Consider the following 8,056-nt stretch of genomic DNA (forward strand, 5'->3'; position numbering starts at 1 on the left):
TCGCCCCGGCAACGGCCGCTCGGGCCGAGAACTCGCTGGGCGGGAGCCGCAGTGCGATCGACGCTCTGGACTCGAGTCATGTGACCCGCCGGCGTCTGTGGTGTCACTGCTGGCTCTTTCGCAGCGAACGGGTTACAGGAACCACCTCACACCAGAGACTACATATCCCAGAATGCCCACTCGGCCCGCCCGCCTCGAGGGAGACCGCAAGTCCCAGCAGGCTGTGCGCGACCCGGCGCCAATCGCGGAACGCGGGGCGCCAGGCTTTCCGGAAGTGGGTTGGCCGCGCTCCGCCGGAAAAGCGCGCAGGCGCCACTGGGTTCCGTGGGGTGGGAGGCTCCTGACGGCGCCGGAAGGGACCGCGGAGGCTGAGCTCGCTCTTCTGCTCCCTGCCCACCCACATCCCGATCCCTGAGGGATGGCAACGCCTGGCGTTTAGGATCGACTGAACTCCCCAGTTACCGGAGGCCATAAATCCGCAGAAATTAAACGATTTACCAAACGTCATGTAGAGCTGGGCAGTGGGAGAGTCACAAATACTGGTAATAGTTAACGCCACTTTGGACCAATGGCCTCCTTGTCCCCTAGAAGAACCAGATGATGTTAATCACTTTTGTCATGGGACGTTTTCTCTGAACCTGTAGTCTCTGAAGTCCCTTTTCAGTTATACTCTTCTGTTAACAGCTCCGTTGGGTTAGTAAATTGACAGGTTCTCTGTGGGCATTTTTTTTTAAATTTTTTAAATTCACATTTAATGTGCACCTCTTTAATACGCAATAGGGTTTTTCAAAGTATGCATGTAGTAAGGGAGAGTCAAGTGTATTACTATGTACATTATTTTCAACGGAAGACTTAACACGCTATGTCAAGTATTTTTTCCCTAGAGGGAAGAACAGGAACAAAATTTCAATGAAGTCACAATTAAGACTTTCAATGGACCTGGTTGGAAACGTCCATCAATTTTAGTTAAGAGCAAGAGTGTTTAGGCGGTTTGGACAGTTTATAGTTACCGGGTTTTTTGTTGTTTTACTTAAAGTAAGGATAGAGAAAAGGTAACAGGTTCTGGTAACAGGTTGTTCTCACTAAACCAGTAACAGGAACTGGCTCTCATGTGATTCACATAAAGCCTTTCTAGCCCACTGCTGACGCTGCTGTGTACAGGCTCAGCCATCAGTGCAATGATGCTGGGCATTTCATTTGTCATGTTTTTGTGCATTCTGTGTGTCTGCTAGTACTATGGGACCAGCAGATGACCTAATGGCTACATCGCTGGACTCCCATGTAGTTGACCCCGGTTCCAGTCCCTGACCCTGTGGCTTCAACTCACACCAGGTGCGTGTGCATGTGTGCCCGAGATCCGGAGAGCAGAATGGAGGAGAAGGGATTGCAGCATGGCCATCCCCCTTGGGGGCTGATTTCTCGCTTTCTGTCTCTATCTTTCTAGGGAGGGCAAGCACTCTATTCCAAAAACCTCTCCAAAAATAAAAAAAAGTTAAAAAAGCATAGTCTCTGCCTTTGAAGAGCTCCTATTTTAGTGAAAGAAGGGGAAATAGAATGTGATGTAAGTAAATTCTGTGTTGTTAGAAAAATTGCTGTGGGAGCTCAGAGCACAGGAGCCAGGCAGTGGGATGTTTATCGTAGTCCAGGTCTACCCTAATTCCACCACTCTAAGATCTTCAGCGAGTTACTTACTTTTTCTGAATTTCAATTGCTCTATCTATGAAATAAAGGAGAGGGAATAATATTGCCTACCTTGAAGGGATGTTTTTTAGAAAAGAAACCATTTTTTAGCATTTATTTTATATCAGGCTTAGTATTAAGCACTTTGTTGTGATTTCCATGACTGCTCTGAAGAGGTTGGTTCTCTGGGGACCAGCAGTTAGTGTAACGGCTGTGTCGCTGGACTCTCACGTAGTCGACCACAGTTCGCATCCCGGATCCGGTGGCTTAAAACTCACACTGGGTGTGTGTGCGTGCCCAAGATCCTGAGAGGAGAATGGAGGAGAAGGGATTACGGCGTGGCCATCCCCCCTGGGGGGCGATTTCTCGCTTTCTATCTCTCTATCTCTCTCTGTCTGGCGAGCGCATGTGCCCTATAGCAAAAACCTCTCAAAAAAAAAAAAAAAAGAGGTTGGTTCTCTATCTGGCCTATTTTTCAAATGAGAGAGAAATCAAAGTTCTAGCAGCTGCAAGTGATTGGAACCAAGGTGTATTTCTTTACAGAATTCGTTTCCCTTTTGATTAAATAAAATATCTAGAAAAAAAATACTAGCACATGGTAAGACTCCAAATACTCTATTAGTTATTATCTTTTTCTTTAATGCATAAATGAAAGGGCTTCAAAAAATTGGTGGAAAATGGAATTAAAATATGAGTTTATTTTGGCACAGAAATTGCACACTTTTTTCATAGTACTTTTTTTCACCCATTGACTTTTCAAAGATCCATCATACCTTATTATTTTTAAATGTATGTAGAAATTGTTGTCGTTAAAACAATGAATTCAAAAGCATTACTTAAATCATGGTCGTCGTATTGTTTTCTGAATGTATAGACTCCCAAGATGTCAATTCTATTATGTCTGTTAGGTGGTGAGAGGAAGTTGAGAAGTTTTTATATTAGAAAGGGGTCCTCCAGCCAGCCCTTGGCACAGCGGTTAAGTACTGTGCATTGGGAACCAGATTCTGCATGGCTGACCATGGTTTAAATCCCAGCCACAGTGGCTTGATAAACACTTTGGGCACATATGCACGCATGCACAAAATCCTGGCAGAAAAGAGAAATGGAGGGGAAAGTATTGTAACATGACCACATCTTGTGAGGGGGTGCTTTCTCTCTCTCTCTCGCTCTCGACTGTACACACCCTCTGGCAATAAAAATAAAAATCAGGGGCCAGCAGGGCACAGTTCTGGACTCCCACAAGGCCAAGTGGTTCAAGCCCTGGACCCAGTGCTTTGAAAAATCATGCCAAACGTGTGTCTGTGTGCCCCAAATTCCAGGAGGTGAATACAGGAGAGGAAATTACAGTGTGGTCATTCCCCATGGGGGGTGATTTCTCACTTTATTTCTTGTAGAAATTGTTGTCGTTAAAACAATGAATTCAAAAGCATTACTTAAATCATGGTCGTCGTATTGTTTTCTGAATGTATAGACTCCCAAGATGTCAATTCTATTATGTCTGTTAGGTGGTGAGAGGAAGTTGAGAAGTTTTTATATTAGAAAGGGGTCCTCCAGCCAGCCCTTGGCACAGCGGTTAAGTACTGTGCATTGGGAACCAGATTCTGCATGGCTGACCATGGTTTAAATCCCAGCCACAGTGGCTTGATAAACACTTTGGGCACATATGCACGCATGCACAAAATCCTGGCAGAAAAGAGAAATGGAGGGGAAAGTATTGTAACATGACCACATCTTGTGAGGGGGTGCTTTCTCTCTCTCTCTCGCTCTCGACTGTACACACCCTCTGGCAATAAAAATAAAAATCAGGGGCCAGCAGGGCACAGTTCTGGACTCCCACAAGGCCAAGTGGTTCAAGCCCTGGACCCAGTGCTTTGAAAAATCATGCCAAACGTGTGTCTGTGTGCCCCAAATTCCAGGAGGTGAATACAGGAGAGGAAATTACAGTGTGGTCATTCCCCATGGGGGGTGATTTCTCACTTTATTTCTCTCTCTCCAGCAAACACACACAGCCTATGACTAAAATCTAAAATTAGAAAAAATAAAAATAGATTCATTTCACAAAAAAGAAGAAAAGGGTCTTCAAACTCAAATAGGGACATTACTGATCTGTGCAGGAAAGGAGGAAAGCAAAGCAAAACAAAACAAGAACTATAAAAGTGACTCTTGGCTTCCAAAAATTTAGGAAACAAACCTTATAGAAATGAATCACTTCAGTGTTGGTGGTGTATGAGCCTGCCAAATAAGTCACATAGATAATGAATGCTTTAGTAATTCAAAGGACAGATAGGAACACACTGTTTCAGATATAACGATCCCTCCAAGATCTCTACGTAGGATGAAGTTGGGGGCCACAGTTTGTGGAAATGTAGATGGGAAACAGAAAAGTAGCCTCTATGAGATACATGTCGAATCTGCATTTTTTCACGTTTAAGAGAATAACTTAACACGTATTAAAGATGGAGGGGAGTTCTAAGTGGCAGAAGGACGCTCAAGGAATCGGGGCACTCCAGGAGCACACACAGTACATCCAGAAGGAACAACGGACCCCACAGAAACCAGACTGACTGAAGTAGGGGGTTCATACCGGTGAGCGTAGGGAGGTGGGGAAGACAACATGGAGTAACGGGTTAGGACAAACTTTAACAAGTCCTGGTAGGCCAGCCATGGTGGATAAGGTAGCTGGAGGCTACATGGCCGACTGTGAGGTTAAGTTCCAGACTCGGCTTGAGAAACACTCCGGGCGGCCATATGGCTGCCCAAACTCCTGAAAGGTAGGAAAATGGAGGAGAAGGGATTGCCACGTGACCATCCCCCATGGGGGCACTTTCATATTTCTCCCCCCTAGTCCCCATACTGCACACGGAACCATCTGGGATTTTGGAAGAGGGCAATAATATAATGAAATGGTTGTTTTAAGACTTGCATCTAGGCGACAGCAGCTAGCCTAGCGGTTACGTCGCTGGACTCCCACATGTCCAACTGCAGTTCGATTCCTGGACTTGGTGGCTTGAAACTCACGTCAGGTGCATGTGTATGAGTGCCAAGAACCTAAGAGGAGAATGGAGGAGAAGGGATTATGGCATTGTCATCCCTCTCAGGGCGGGGGAGGGTGATTTCTCATTTACCCTCACTGTCTCTGTCTCTCCAGCAAGCACACACACCCTAAGGCAAAAACCTCCCTTCCCCCCAAAAAAAGACATCTGTGACAATCTTCAGTACAGGCTAGAAAGAGGAACAGAGAAGTCAGAAACAAGGAAAACAGGTGGTAACTATGGATTATAATAATTAAGGCCTGCCCTAAGGTAAGAGTATTTTAAATAAACCATTTTGTGCTATATTGATGATATCTTTAATGTGTTCTGCATGTTCTTTATCCACAGATGGATTATAAGCACGGCTATAGCAGAAATACTGACTTTGGAACTTTTTATATCCCCATTGGCTTGCAGAGGTCATTTATTTTAATGTTCCTTAACTTGGTCTTTGAAACACAGTTTTCTGCAACATCCAGTTTTAACCTGCAGGTGGTGATATGGCTTAGAGAAAAACATCCTTAGTGACCACTATACTCTTATAACTGAATTTTATTACTGTTTTTCCTAGGCGATTTTTGATAGAAAAGTCCTCCTGACATTGATTGCCAGGGTGGGGTGGGGTGGGGTGGGGGTGTGTGGAAGGTATCACTTCCAGTTGAGAAACACTCATCTAGTGTTTGCAATGAGGAAAATATTTCATTATAATTTTTTCTTATGAACTTCTTTTGCTTAAAAATCTGAAGTTAATATATATAATTATAATTGGGGCTGGCTGGTGGCATGGTGGTTGAGGCCTTGGACTCCCACATGGTCAACTGGGGTTCGAGTCCTTGACTGGTGACTTGCTTTCTCACTTCCCCCCCCCCCTCTGTTCATATTAAAAAATAACAATAAATAAAATTAAATAGGGACCAGCAAGTGGTATGGTGGTTAAGGACACTGGCCCCCCACATGGCCAACCATGGTTCAAGTCCTGGACCTAACAGCTCGCTTTCTCATTTTTCCTCTCTCTCTTTCACGTGCTATCCCTATCTGGTCGAATTAAAATAAAATAAATAAAGGTAAATACAATAAAATTAATTTAAAAACAATTCTTTAAAAAAAGTATATGTTATGGGGGCCGGCAGGTGGTATGGTAGTTAAGGGCTCTGGACACCCACATGACTGACTGCAGTTCGAGTCCCAGACTTGGTGGCTTGCTTTCTCACTTGTTCTCTCTCTCTCTCTCTTTCTCTCTCTCTCTCTCTCTCTCTGTCCCTCTCTGGTCAAATTAAAAAATAAATAAATAAAATGTTAAATAAAATAATTATTTTAAACATATATATGATTATATAAATTGATAACTTTATAAATCTATCTATCAGCTAATTATATCAATTCCACATGCATAGGTAATGTTTCAGGCCTCTTCTTACCAGCTCTATTTTCTCTGTATCTAATTACCGTGACAGCTCTCATTACTGCCTAGGTCAGACTCTTTATTAGTTGGTTCAAAAATACCTAATTGCTCCTCTTAACATACAGGATCAATGTTTCCACCAGTCTGACCATCACCAATAATGTACGTCCTTTTATTCTCAACAATCTCTCATTTAATAAATGTAACCTCGATCCTGATAACCCCATCCATATTTATCTTTCATCAGTCTATACTGGCTTTATTACTGCAGAGTTGTACTCCTTACGCACTTCGTCCTGTATTTTCCCTGTCTGTATTCTTAGCGGTGGATGAATTTCCACCCCACCTTTTCTATTCATCACGAATCTGGGCAGAGTAGAAATAGCGCAGCCTCGTATGGAATGCCACTGGCTTCTCAGGCACATCATGTTGGAGGGGTTTACACAGATATGTGAGTAACGGTTAAAAAACTACAGCGAAGGCCTGGTGTGGGGGAACTGTGGTTACGCAACTGTGAGGCCGAGGCACGTGGGAAGGTCCCAGGTGGACATTCCTGGGTCTCGCTGTTCTCTCCAAGTTTGGCTAAGGCTGGGAGTGAATCGTGGTATGAAGACCCTGTTGGAGGGCTCCCTTCCTCTTCCTCTCTCTCGGAAGAAATAAGTAAACTACAGGAAAAATAATCCACATTTTCCCCCTCTAGCCTCCGATCACCCCTTCAGCAGAGTAGGGTTAAGCCTAATTGGATGAAGGTTATTAATTACACAGAGAATTTGGATAATTAGGTGGAAGGGTTCTAAAATGTGGAAATTTGGCCTAGTAAAAAATTTGCTTCTTAATGCATGTGTTAAATGTTAGGCATGAAAACTAAAACCCTGTTCTTGAAAACAAAATTCTATGAAATAAGGACTTTAAATTGCCATGGTTATGAGGAAATAATCTGGAATGACTTTATAAACAATAAACTTTAGGCCAGAAAAGCATCTTCTCTCACAGGAAAAAGGATGTCTGCAGGAGATGCCTAGATTTGATCACGCACACAAATAAGTATGGGCTGCTTGGAGAGTACACAGCGTGATGGGCTTACCTGCATCTGCATTCGATTTGCTGAATTATGTGGAGGGGCACTAGCTGTCCGTGCTATAATTTTTGTTCTATTAACACAAAAAAAGGCTTCCCACATTACATTTCTCTTTTGATGAAAAAGATTGTAAGGTTGGGGACCAGCAGTTAGTGTAATGGCTATGTCGCTGGACTCCCATGTAGTTGACCGCGGTTTGCATACCGCACCTGGTGGCTTAAACTTACGCCGGGCGCGTGTGCATGCGTGCCCAAGATCCCGAGAGGAGAATGGAGGAGAAGGGATTGCAGCGTGGTAAGAGAGATTAGAATGTGCTTTTTGTTTTGTTTTGTTTTGTTTTAGAGAGATTTTTGCTATAGGGCATGTGCACCCGTCAGAGAGACAGAGGGTGACAGACCGAAGCGGGGGGAGGATGGCCACGCCACAATCCTTCTCTTCTTGGGATCTTGAGCATGTATGCTCACGTGCTGGCATGAGTTTTAAGCCGCTGGGTCTGGAACTACGTGGGAGTCCAGTGACATAACCATTACGCCATCTGCTGGTCCCAGAATGCTCTCTCTTTATCAGAAGAGCCCTAAATAATTTCCTGAGGATGTTGGGTGGAGGGTGGACTTGGGATTTTGGACATGCACACACACGTGCCTGGCATGATTTTAAGCCACCAGGTCTGGGACTTGAACCACGGTCAACTACATGGGAGTCCAGTGACATAGCCATTACACCAACTGCTGGTCCCAACAAAACATTTTTAAAAAGTGGAAAAAGAGGGGACCAGCAGATGGTGTAATGGTTACATCACTAAACTCCCACATCGTCAACCATGATTCAAGTCTGTGGTGGCTTAAAACTCTCATCAGGTGTGTG

This window comes from Tupaia chinensis, unplaced genomic scaffold (genome assembly GCF_000334495.1).
Source record: "Tupaia chinensis unplaced genomic scaffold, TupChi_1.0 Scaffold000271_1, whole genome shotgun sequence".
NCBI lineage: Eukaryota > Metazoa > Chordata > Mammalia > Scandentia > Tupaiidae > Tupaia > Tupaia belangeri.